Source organism: Podarcis filfolensis (genome assembly GCF_964270895.1).
Source record: "Podarcis filfolensis genome assembly, chromosome: 4".
NCBI lineage: Eukaryota > Metazoa > Chordata > Lepidosauria > Squamata > Lacertidae > Podarcis > Podarcis filfolensis.
The window spans coordinates 79355146-79367646 of NC_139607.1; the positions used below are offsets into that span (position 1 = coordinate 79355146).

General features: G+C 42.5%; 1 long non-coding RNA gene across 1 annotated transcript; it reads left to right on the forward strand.

Moving 5' to 3' along the window:
* Positions 1–39: 39 nt before the first annotated feature.
* On the forward strand, positions 40–4299 carry LOC310760622. The gene is made up of 2 exons (XR_014547073.1): positions 40–2087; positions 2204–4299. It is a non-coding gene; the product is annotated as an uncharacterized lncRNA (long non-coding RNA).
* Positions 4300–12501: the final 8202 nt, after the last annotated feature.

Genomic DNA, 12501 nt, shown 5'->3' on the forward strand with positions numbered 1-12501 from the left:
GCAAAAGCTGGGACCAAGAAACAGGAGCTCACCGGGGATTTGAACTGCCGACCTTCTGATCAGCAAGCCCTAGGCTCAGTGGTTTAACTCACAGCACCACCCACGTCTTAATAAGACTAGTCCAGAGTAAATAGGTTGTGAATTCATCTCTCTCTCTTTATTGTTTCTGATGTATTTTAGAGATACAGATCTACAGACTTGCATTTTAGGACACAAGCAAATGACATTCAATGAGAGTTACACATGAGGTGGACTGTGGTCAAGAGATAGTCATCTACTACAGGAACTAGTGGCTTGAGATACCAGACTGGGGTGTACACAGTGGCCTGCAGCGGTGCTGAGATTTCATCACCACAGTTTCATGTGGATGCCTACATAGGATGACTTCCTTCCAGATCTTGGTGTTGGAGGAAGGACATGCCAATGTATATCCACATCAGATGCATGTGTTTGGTTCCTGTTCTATCAAGGGAAGCCGTGCAGAGAAGTTTTGCCTAAAATGTGACCTCAGAAGTTACACCGTTTCCCATAAATCTCTAAATGAGCAAAAAATTAGTCTTTTCCCCAGTTGTTTACACAACTGAGAACAGTTATGCTGCTCCCCCCTTTTTTTAGTATTAAGAAAAACCCCCATCCCTTTTGTTCTTCAACCCAGTTCACATATAAGAGTAAGCTAAACCATGGGTTAGTGTAAGTGTGCAGGTTCCCAGAGAAGAGATGGTAGCTGTTGTGCTCCTCTTCAGGTCCTCCTCCTGCTGCACTGCCAAGAGCTAAGCCATGGTTTGGCTTAGCATGTCATCTGAACCCTGGAGTTGAGGTTTGTCCTGCTTCAGGCAAACCATTGGTTTTAATCAGTGCATTTCCCCCCCCTAGAAAAATAGGTGCCGGTACTCACCATGAAGTTGTTGCAGTAAGCGCCACACTTTTTAACAACAACAGAGGTGCCGGTACTGTGTACCCTTGAGTACCCTCTGGGGGGAAAAGCACCGGTTTTAACTAATATTTCTTTTTGGGGGGTTTACAGCTTGTGGTTTGTCTTGGGAGAGCAAACCATGATCCCATATGTGGATAGCACACTAAGCCAAAGTATAGCTTAGCTCAAAGCAGTGCAGCAGGACGAGAACAAGGGGAAGAGTGCAGAGAGTCTCTCAAGAACCTTTGCAGTTGTGCCAACCCATGGTTTGGCTTACCTTATGTGTGAACTGAAGAATGGGCAAGAATCATTAACTCAGTTTCCATTAATGTTAACCAGGCTGCAAATCCAACAGGAATCTTCAATAGCTCCATTAGTGCTTGTGTTTATGATTATGTACCCTAGACAGCTGATTTGCAATAACTAAGACTGTTATACAGCAATAAAGCACAGAATACTCTGTTTTTACAACAGATTATTTTTTTTCAGCCAGCCTTGCAGTTAGCCACTTGCCCACTCACATGTGGTGAGTAATGATTGCTTCTGATCATATAGATTGCCCAACCCACTACTGTGATGCTTAAAATACACAAGGGCAGGCGGATAGGCTGGTGGAAAAAATATTGGGGCTGGTAATTTTTTTAAAAAAAATCCATCTTCAAGGCTGCAAGAACAATGAAACAACATGCTTTAAATTCAGCATTAATCTCAACCCAGGACAGCTTGGTAAGATTTGTCACTGACATTTGTATGTGTTTTACATGAGACACACTTTGTTCTGTTCTGGCCTCCAGTTCTGAAATCCGACATTTTCATGTTTGAGTGCATGAGCTCAGATTGTCATTCCGAATAATGAAATACGCATGAAACATTTACACATTTTCTAGTGACTCCCCCCCCCCCCCGTTTTGAAGCACAAATCTGTACACATATAATTCCATTTCATTTCAGGATATTAGTTCTAGTGTGAAAGATGGAGGTTATCGTAATGAATAGTTAAGTGATGGGCTGTAATGCAAGACAACGTGTTGTTGTTTTCTGCACTTGGAAACATTTATGAGGGGGATGTTCATGCCAGAAAGGGTATTGTAAATTTTGGATTATAAAAAAATCTATAAAAAGTAAAAATAATAATAATTAAGCAGTATTTTCACGTGGACTTAAGAATGCAGTGGTTTTCAGTCTGTGGTCTTGCAGATGGTGGGCTTCAACATCTGTCAACCCCAACCAGCATGACCAATGGTTAGCGATGATGGGAGCTGTAGTCCAATAGCTTCTGGAGGGCCACAGGTTGCCCACTACTGCTTTACTGGCAGCTTGGCCTGTTTTAATGAAATGTAGGCATTTGTATTGCTTTCTGAGCCAAGGAGGGGAGAGTCTTAGGGTATGAATCCATGAGAGGCCCAGCCATAGACATCTCTGCCCTATTTCCCAAGCCATCAGAGGGGAGCAAATCTGGGTTTTCTGGCTAGGAAGGGGAATATCTGAGCAGCTCTACGGAACTCGAATGAGAGCCTCTTTTCTCTTTTATTCTAATTGAGACTCTGTGCCTTTAATAAAGAGGCAGCCAATGTGGTTCCCTCTGGATGTTGTGACCTCCAATTCCCATCCTCCTTGACCACTGGTCATGTTGATGGAGGCTGATGGCAGCTGGAATTCAGAACATCTGAAGGGCACCATGTTGGCTGCCCCTTCTTTAACAGCGGCACGCAGAAATTTGACAAAATCCACCTCTCCCATTATTGCATCCCGCTGCCAGACAAAGCAGCTCCTGATGGATTTCTGCCTGTTGCAGAGCAATTCGAAGCACCGAACCTCTGTCAGGGAAAAGCTGGCAAGCATTCTGAGCGACCAAGGAGAAGAGCTGCCTCAAAACCCAGGAATGGTTGGGGAGAGAAGAAGGGAATGGAACTGCTTGCAGGGGTGGGGTGCAATATAACGGGGAGCAAAAGCCTCTGACCTTGGACCCAGAATGTCTCCCCGAGAGTGTGGTTGCTATGCATTGACAGGAGTTTACACATCTTCTGAATGTCAAAGCGATATACCTTATTGTTTCAGTGACGTCTCTCTGTATAAATCCGTTGTGAAAAAAGAAATATTGAAAGTTATATTTTAAAAAAGCACTGTATGATATATATTGATGGAAGAATATTCCATATTGCTGACACTGTATCTTACTAATCAAAGGGCTGATTCAATCTTATGGGTTTGTTGTAGCACAAACTTCTTGTGTGGTAGGAACTATTGCCTTGTTTTTCGGGTGGGGAGCTTTCTAGCCTAGCCTCCTGTCTGGGGTGCTAAACTTTCTCACTTGTGGCGCTGTTTTCGCAGGGAGAACTGTCAACAGAACAACTCAGTGGAAAGTTGAGATGGTACAAACACTTTGTCCAAGCTGTACCTCCTCAGTGAAACGTGTTTGAATCGGTCCATGCTCCCTGTCTTATCATGTGGCTATTTTGACGACTGTGGCTTTTGTGGCACATTTCTGTGGTTTTTAACAATTTGTAAGCGAAACACAGAACAGAATTTCATGTGTGTGCATAGGTCTCGTTTTGTCTGAGGCCGTAGGGGTTTCAATTGCAATAACTTAGTTTTTATGCCAAATGTAAACTATCTTGTTTAAAGTTTTAATTTGTAAAACTACAAGGACTTATCAAGACTGGTGTATTGAACACCACTGTTTCTTCCAGACTCATCAGATGGGTAGATCTGAGCAACAATTTACATCTCGAAATACTATAATGCGTTTCTTTGTCTACATTTGTATATTAAGGCAATTCTGATTGTCTCCAGGTTCCCACTATTAATAAGGAGGCATCTCCTAATGTGTTCTAGAATGAATGCTCTTGGTTTTTATACAAAGTGTATACAATGTATGACAACTACGTGTTAGGCTTGTTTGCTAAAATGAAAAAGTCAGTTTATTTTGATTGTATTGCCCTAGTAAAACAAAGAAAGAATCTTGTTCAAATGTTGCCAAAACCACTTCTTGTTCTCTCTGTCTTTCTCTAACATGCCCAGGAGTCTGATGTGTTCAGTGTGCAAACTTGTGTACCTGCCTCCTTGCCTAGGACAAGTAAGAATCCCTCTCAGCTGACCAGAGAGGAAAGCTTCTATAAATTAGATAATAATTGGTTCTTTCCTTTTACTATCCCTTTCTTTCAAAACATGACTCTGTTTGAATGTAACACTAAACCCTGGTTTGGATGTAACGTGCTCTTATTCAGTCCCACCAAACATCACAAACTGGGAAACTGCAGCAATTTATTATTAGTAGTACTATTAGTACTGTTTTACATATGCTACCTAGACACAATTTGTACAAATGTAGTGGACAAATGTGCCATTTCCTCTGGGGCCAAAAGCAGCAATTCTTAGAACTCTTTTTTTAAAAAAAGAAAGAAAGTGATTGTCAATGAATTGGTACAACATGCTATCCTATTAAGACAACCATGGAAGTTTTCACGCGTCCGTGTATATCCATCCATCCCTCCAAGTTACATGAAGATTATCAAGTGTATTTTGTAATATATGCAAAGAAGATTGTTTGAATCCAAGGAGAAGAGATTCTGTAGACCTGTGCACTAGGGTTTGTTTTCTGTAGGCCAGTTCTAGTGCCTGTGTGGGTTGCAAACAGCTCCTGGATGTAAGTTAGACACATGAGTACATCCAGCACCACTGCCGACTGCACATAGATCTCTAAATGCAAATCAGAAATGTGCTTGCTGTGAAAAAGAGATGGAGCAATGCCATGAGAGGGGCTTACTGACATTGAATTTTTGCATATCAGTCGCAATTCACATTAAAAGATGCATGTGGGAGTCTTTGGGGGGGAAGAGATTTGAGCCCAAGGATCATGAGCTAGCACGATGTGAGCTGTGCATCCATAACTCTGCACTGTATGTATAGCACTCGTTTTAAATACAAAGTCTCAGCAGGTTAAAAAAGGAGAAACTCCTTTTTCTTACCAGCTGAGTCTTTCAGCCTGTTGAGAGTGACTAAGAGCTTTTGCAGCACTGTGTATCCCCAGATGTTCAAAAGCATGAGTCACATCTTGATTTTTAAAGTACTGTATTTATATATGCGAGTTTCTTTTCACTTGACCCTCTTTTCTGTTGCTGTTTCCTTTGGGCTGCTTTCTAGCCCCCCTCATGTTTTAGAGAAGTGGCCAGCAAATAGCTGCCAGTGTGCTTGACTATTGGCACAACCGGTTGACATAAGGTTGACAGAACATATCTCTGCCCTGCAGAGAGGAGAGCCCTCGCAAAGTGGCTTACCGTGAAAATGTTAAAAAGCATTCCGCAAGCGAAAGAAACGCCGTCAGGTTTACAAGAGGGATTGATTTCTTGAAATATTTATAGCTTGCTTTCTGATTAAAAGTCTCCGAGGCAGCTAATAAAACGTATCAAAAAGCAACGTGGAATCGTTTCTAAAAGCATACCACTTCTTTCAAATACTCAATAAAACTAGTCAATGCAGCAGAACTACAGGGTGAGGGGGTGGGAGGAAATTGGGGCAGTCCAAAAGCCTCCTGGAAGAGAGGAACCTTGACCATCTAGACACCTTGACTAAAAGCCAATGAGAAAGGAGTGAAGCAAGCATCTCTAGGGAGGGAGTTCTGGAACTTTGGGGCCACCATAGAGAAAGCCCTGTTCAGAGCCAGATTTAGGTTTGATGAGGCCCTAAGCTACTGAAGGTAATGGGGCCCTTTATATGTCCAGCTGTCCTTTGTCAACAACAAATTGTTGCTTTTTTGTGTTGAATATATGCTATATGGTAATTTATGGACCTAATAGGTATCTAAAGCCACAATGGGATCAAAATAAATAAATTATGTATTACATGGAACCAATCAGTAGGCATAAGACTCATACCCTTAGTCTATGCTGCCTGATCATCAGTCTACAAGCATTTTTTAATATTAGATAACAGGTACAACAGCTTGACCTACACTCAACTGTGCTGCATTGCAGTCTGCAGCTGCATGCTACATGTTGCCATGCAACCAGTCCATGCAGAATGTAGGCACCATATATATAGAAAAGAGCAAACCAGTGATATTTTAGGGAGCAGGCTAGCAGGTGGGCCCATTACTTACATCATAGGAGCCTATACAAAACAAAACACTGTTGGTGTATGTAGGTTCTGGAGTATGTAGGTTCTGGAGTTGGTGTATGTAGGAGTTCCCGCAGGGCTCCCTAGGCTGTGGATAGCAGCCTGCCGCCCGGCGCGCTAAAGCAGAGCGCCCCGCGCTTCGGGCAGACATCGGCCAGCCCCAGAAGCTCGGGGGACAGCGGGGAGGCGGAGCGCCGCCATACCGCTGTTCCCTGACCTGGTTTGGTTTCCCCGACCTGGTTTTGGGGGGAAATAAAGGGGGGGAAATTCCTTTATTTCCCCCCCAAAAAAACTAGGTGCGTCCTATGGGACAGAGCGTCCTATGGGATGAAAAATACGGTAAATCTGGCCCTGGCCCTGTCCTATGTCATCACGCAACATACATCATGTACTGGGGACACACAAGGCAGAATGAATGCAAGTAACAGACCAGTCTCTCAGAATTTGCGTTAAATGCATATTGAAAATACATGTTGAAGCATTCATATTGTACAAAGAGGTGTCATGGCCTCAGCCTTGGGGAAAGATCATAGCTCAGTGGTAGAGCATCTGCTGTGTGTGCAGAAGGTTCTATCTTTGGTATCTCCAAGGAATGTCCTCTATCTGAATCCTGGGATGGCTGCTGGTAGTCAGTGTTGACAATACTGAGCTGGATGGACCAATTGTCTGAAACATTTGAAAGAAAGAAAAATGGGTCTGATCAGCCCTTGTATACCAAGTACTCTGACCTACAAAGGTGTGAAAAAAATGAAGGTATGTTATGAACAAGAAGTAGAGCAGTAATGGAGGACCAAAACGACACCTCAGGCAGCCCAAGCAGGCAATGTTTCTGCCCACTTGTAGGGGTTGGGGGAATTCAGGGCATGAAAACAAATCCTGAATGAAACAGCTCGTATACATTTAAGTGTTATTACATATTTAAAGTTGTTTATTTGCATTCCACCCTTCATAGAGGGTTCACAATAAGAGTTTACAATAAAGAGCAATTTTGTCGTTAACTGGTCTGTGATTGTTGAAGCATTTAATTTTGTGGGATTCACCCCTTGTGTTGAATTTCTTCTGTTCTGATCTGTCTAGAACTATTTTACTTGTTTTGCAGTTGTAACGGTTTGATCCTTTTTTTTATCATTGTATAATATATTGCTCCAACCAGCGCTGGGGACTTCCAGTGCAGGGCAGGTAAGAAATCAAATGAATAAATAAAATACTAGCAACCAAGAGAGCAACACAGTCAAGAGGCAGTCAACACAGCCAAGCGTGTGATGTGCTATAAACAACCCAGGTGAATTCTGATTATTAAAAGCAGCTGATGACATGAAAACCGGTCAAGGTCACATCCACAGACATGCCTTCTCAGCAGTATTGAATTGCTTTTCAATCTCAATTTCTCTCCCCCCTCCCATTTTTTATTAAACTATGTTGAGATTTTTAAATGATTTTTTTACAAAGGAAAAGGCAACGATACTTTAAACAAATAAACAAGGCACTGTCCTCATTATTCTTTTCCCATAATAGATGCAGGAAGCCCCCACATATTCAGGTCTTTGACTCCTGGCCATCACAATTCTTAGGCTATTGTACTTCAGGTCATTTTCATGCAATCTGCCACTGCCCTCAGGAGCTGGGTCCTTGCATCCATTTCCTTGATTTGCACCCCACTTCCTGGTGTCTTCAAAGAAAAGTGCTTGTTAAATCAATGCTGCTTCCTTTAACTTGTGTTGTCTAAAATATTGCAGTGCTCCCTGACCATTCTCACTTCTGTACTGTACTGTGCTCTCTGTCCTGACATGAGCAGGAGTCTAGGGAGCACGATAGATAATCAGCACCTTGGACAGCTCCTAGATGTCATCTTGCGCTGGCAAGAATTCCTCTTGGCCAAACCTCCCAGGTTCTGCCCACTTCCTGAAGAGTGGAGAGTCAGACCAGGGTAGCTTTCCAGCCTGGAGTTTAGCATTCAGTTGTTTTTGGCCATCTCCTGCCATGAGCATGGTCTGTGTCGATCAGCAGCCACTTGATAATGTGAGGCCCCTGGTGTAAATGGGGTCAGTTTCTCAGGGTGTGCTGTTGCTGGGGATCCCAGGGGTCTTGGACTTCAGAAGACCAAGGCTGAGAGGGTCCTAACCAGGCTTGGTGTTGTGTCCTGGGTCTGGGTTCAACTTCTGCTCAGCTGGTACCACTGTCCCTTCTGATTCAGCTGTTTCTTCCTCTGTGTCTGGAAACTGGCTGCTCTTTGGGGTTGGCGACTCAGCTGATTTTAAAAAAAATGGCATCAGTCTGTTAGTTCACTATGAACACCTTACTAATCTCTTCTACTAATACTGGTGGGGGTTTTTTTGGGGGGGGAGCGTTTCTGACACTGCGTAATCTTGATTTAATGGAATCCTGTCAAGATTGCCACCTCACTTTTCACACGGCATAATCTCTGGTGTGTGCCTGAGTTCAGCAGCAGACAGAATTGTAAGCAGCCCATCATTCTTAGAAGAGGGGGTGCAGATATGTGTATAGATCAGCAGCACAAAGATTAGTATTTGGACAAGAAGGATTGAGTTGAAATGAGAGTGTGGGTGGTATTACCAAGATTGCTTGTAGCACCCCAGGGAAAACAATTATGTAGCTGCATTCCTCTACAAAGCTAACTGGGAGCAAGTTCCATTGAATAGACATGAACAGGATTGCACTGTGATGCTTTTTATTTACTGTACACATCTCTTTCATTGCACAGGGCTGCAGTGAAATTTTCATTTTAGTCTCAAATTCTGTTTTTCTGAGGTAGGAAGTTATTTTTATGGTTTTCACAGAAAAAGGTATGAATAGCATTAATATGTAACTAGACGCTTCCCCTTAAAATGACTACATGCATTTTAGAACTGTCGCTGTGCTGCTTCTTACAGGAGGTTTATATAAGATGTTTGTGTTTTCATAATAAAATTCATATTGGATTATATAAACAAAGCACAGTGAGGAATATGTCTTAAGGTGTTTTGCAAAACAAGGTGAAATGCAAGCTTATGTACACGTATTTGGAAGTAAGACCAAATATACCTAAGCAAATGTGCTTAGGGTTGGATTGGCAGCCTAGCAGTCTATATCATTCCTCATTTTGCAACAGAAAACTGGTTTTCACATAATTGGGAGGACAAGTTAACTTCTCAGTGCTTTGGAACTATTCATTCTACTGAGTAGAATTTACTTCTTTTTTATTTTTAAATATTGTTTTTATTTATTTGCATGGTACAGAAGATAAATTTTGAGAAAACAACTGTTACAACAGTAAGCAGCAAATAACTTGTCCCGATAAAACACATGTGATGTGTTAAAGTTTCATTTAAAGAGATCACACCACATGAGCACTGGTTGGATTCCTTCCTGCATTCAATAAACATTTGCCATATGTTATAAAAGGAATATGGATTGTGTTTGCCCTTTGCCACTCTCACCTGGCATGTTAGTTTCTCAGCCAAAGCAATTGACCATGCTCTGTTATGCCAAGGATCAATGTTCAGCCCAACACCAGTTTTCCAACATCTGGCTATCTCCATATGGACAGCAGTCAATAGGAAGGCTAAGAGGTCATCTTTAGGATAATAATGAGCAGACGGAATCCTAAGCCCAAGTAGTGCTAGTGCAGGGGGACATTTCAATTGTTTTCTTGTATATCAAGCTTATGTCTTTGAAGACAGTACTCCAGAAGGGTTTGGTGATGTCACAGCACCACCACATATGGACCTTTGACTGTGCATCCCCTCTGACAACTGGGATTGACTTCTGTACGTATTTGGGATAGCTTCACTGGTGTATAATGCCACCTATGCAGAAGTTTTAATGAGGCTTCCCTTATTTTTGCAGAAACCGATTTCAACCATCTCCCAGACCACAAAGCCATCTATTTTCCATTTGGTATTTGCACATCGAGGTCCATTTCCCATGGCATTTTTGTGTACAATAGATTGCCATATTCTAGTGTTATTAGAACTTTATAAATTGAGGAAGCTATGTCCTTAGAGAGTATAATTTACTTCTGAGCAAGCACATAGGGTTGCACAGTGAACCTCTTGTAAAGGATTTCAGTAGTTCATAACAGGTGCTTCTTAATTATGTTTTAGTTATAATAAGGGCTGTATTTTTCATAAAAGAAATAATTGGAGAGTCTAAAAAATTAGGTCAGGATAGGATGGAAGTGGGAAGCTGTCTTTGTGTAATTCTCTTGGCTGAAAGGCTGTAACTTAACAATAGGACGTGATTATCTAATAACATCATCATCATCATTTATTCATACTGCACCTTTTCCCCTGTTGGGATTCAGGGTGGCAAACATTAAAAGCCCCTTTGTTTAGGAAATTCTGCAAGTCAGTGTATGGTTACAAAACCCAGAAGGTACACTTATCCTAACCTAGCCCCTTTATAAAAGCATAGGGTGAGATCCATTTGTGACAGTCTGCTTGCATAATGGGGCTTCCTTGCCCTCCAGCCCTCTGTGCCCACACATCTACTCCAGAGTGTCTTCTAAGGAAAAGTCCTAAACCTTCAGAGTAAATTGGGAGTGCAGGGGAAACAGAGGAAGGAGGAGCCTTGTTGCGCAAGCAGAGTCCCTGCTGATGCTACATTGAATCTCAGCCTTAGTTTTATTAACTTTTTCATTTTACAGTGATGGGCTGCTCTAGACTTGGCATGGTGGTGGTTGCGGTGCATATTGCAACTTGTCATTGACACAAAAAGAGTGCATTAGTGGTAGACAATCCACACATCATTCCATGTTCTTAATTGTTCTTCGATGCTTCCCTCATGTTACCATATGATTACCATTTGGAGGGGCATTCTTGTGGTAAAACACAACAAAAGTGGGACGACGACAACAACGAAACACCCCAGGTTTGTAGTATGAAAAGTTACAGGATTTTAGCAGGAAACTCCATGGCATGCGTCCATTGCAAGTGAAAGTAGCACAACTGTCCTGCATTGTTTGCAGTTCAAATGGTAGTGAAAACACAATTGTGTATAACTGCCCCAATGGCATAATGAGCACAAATTGGGATAAACGTGCAATAAAAAGGACACAAATACATGAGAGATCATTCGGCCATCCCCTACAAAGTAAGAGTTGTGACCTTGCAACTTTGTCCAGGGCGTGAGTTAGGGAGAGGGGTGGTAACTGCCAATCCAATTCACAATTCCCTTCCTTATCAATGGACGTGTATTCATATGCACTAACTCCTTCCTACAAGTCGCAACATAACTCTGAGAGCATCAGACACAGGCTCATAATAAAATTACATGTTAAAATTGCCTGCCTGATTAGGTGGCTTGCTGAAAGAAAAGGGGTTTTAGCAGGTGATGAAAGCACTACAGTGAAAACGCCTGCTTAATATCAATAGGCAGGGAGTTCCAATAAGTAGTGCTGCGACACAGAAATACAGATTCCTTGTCAATATAGAATGAACGTTATCTGATACTTGTCTCATTGGAATCTTCCTTTGGTTGGGTGTTAAAGAAGGGGGAATGGGATGGGGAAGGTAGATGTTCAAACAAGAGATGACTTGTACCCTCTTGCTTTCTTATTCTCCGTGTGCAAAGCTCTGCTGTTTGTATCCCATGTGAGTCACCGTAGCTGACATTCAGCGAGTCAGATTCAGAGGCGATGTGTCAGCAGAAGCTGCAAATATATATCTTTAGATAGATCCCTTACTGTTGATACTTTGCTAAGCAGTAATCGTCTTGAGAATCACAGCACTGCATCTTGTTTCTTCATACGGTGTTCCTTCTGCAAGGAACGAGCAAGACCCCTTTCTTTTTTTAAATGTCTTGTTGATCCATATATCGCAGGGAGTTATGTTCTGTCAATATTCTTCTGGGCAGCAGAGGAGCAGCAGCAGATGGCAGTAGTAAAGGCAGTGAGGAGGTGGAGTCACTAGGAAGGAAGCTTATTGTGAGTGCCTTGCTCAACGCCCCCCCCCAAAAAAACCTGTAGCTGACACTGAGATAGTAGGCGCACGTTCGTCCAGCAAATGCAGTCAGACAAAAAGGAGCTTCTTCCTGTTCTCCTAGGAGTCACAATTTAGAGTAGCATAAATCAGGTGGGTACCCGCTGATGTCCTCTGAAGTAAAATAGCACCCAAAGGCCAAGTCAAAGATGGTACACACCCAGTGCAAGTCACCTAGCCACTCCCTTGATGTTACCAGTCTTCTGTTGACATGCAGAGGGCTGGCAGGCCAGCTGGCTAGCCCCAGCTGGGCTGTTTCCTTCCAGCCATCCCTCTGTGAAGACCATCGGCCTCTACCCTGAAGTAAATCAGCAACCGGACTTCAAAGCCAAGGCACACTATCAGCAGAGTGAACTGCACACACAGAATAGGCGTGAGGCTTGTAGAAGCATACTACAACTACAGATTTATTAATCATAAATCAGGACAAAGAAACATGTCGTCTCTCTCGTCTTCTCAGAACAGGAAAAGCAAAAGCTATACACAATGGACGTT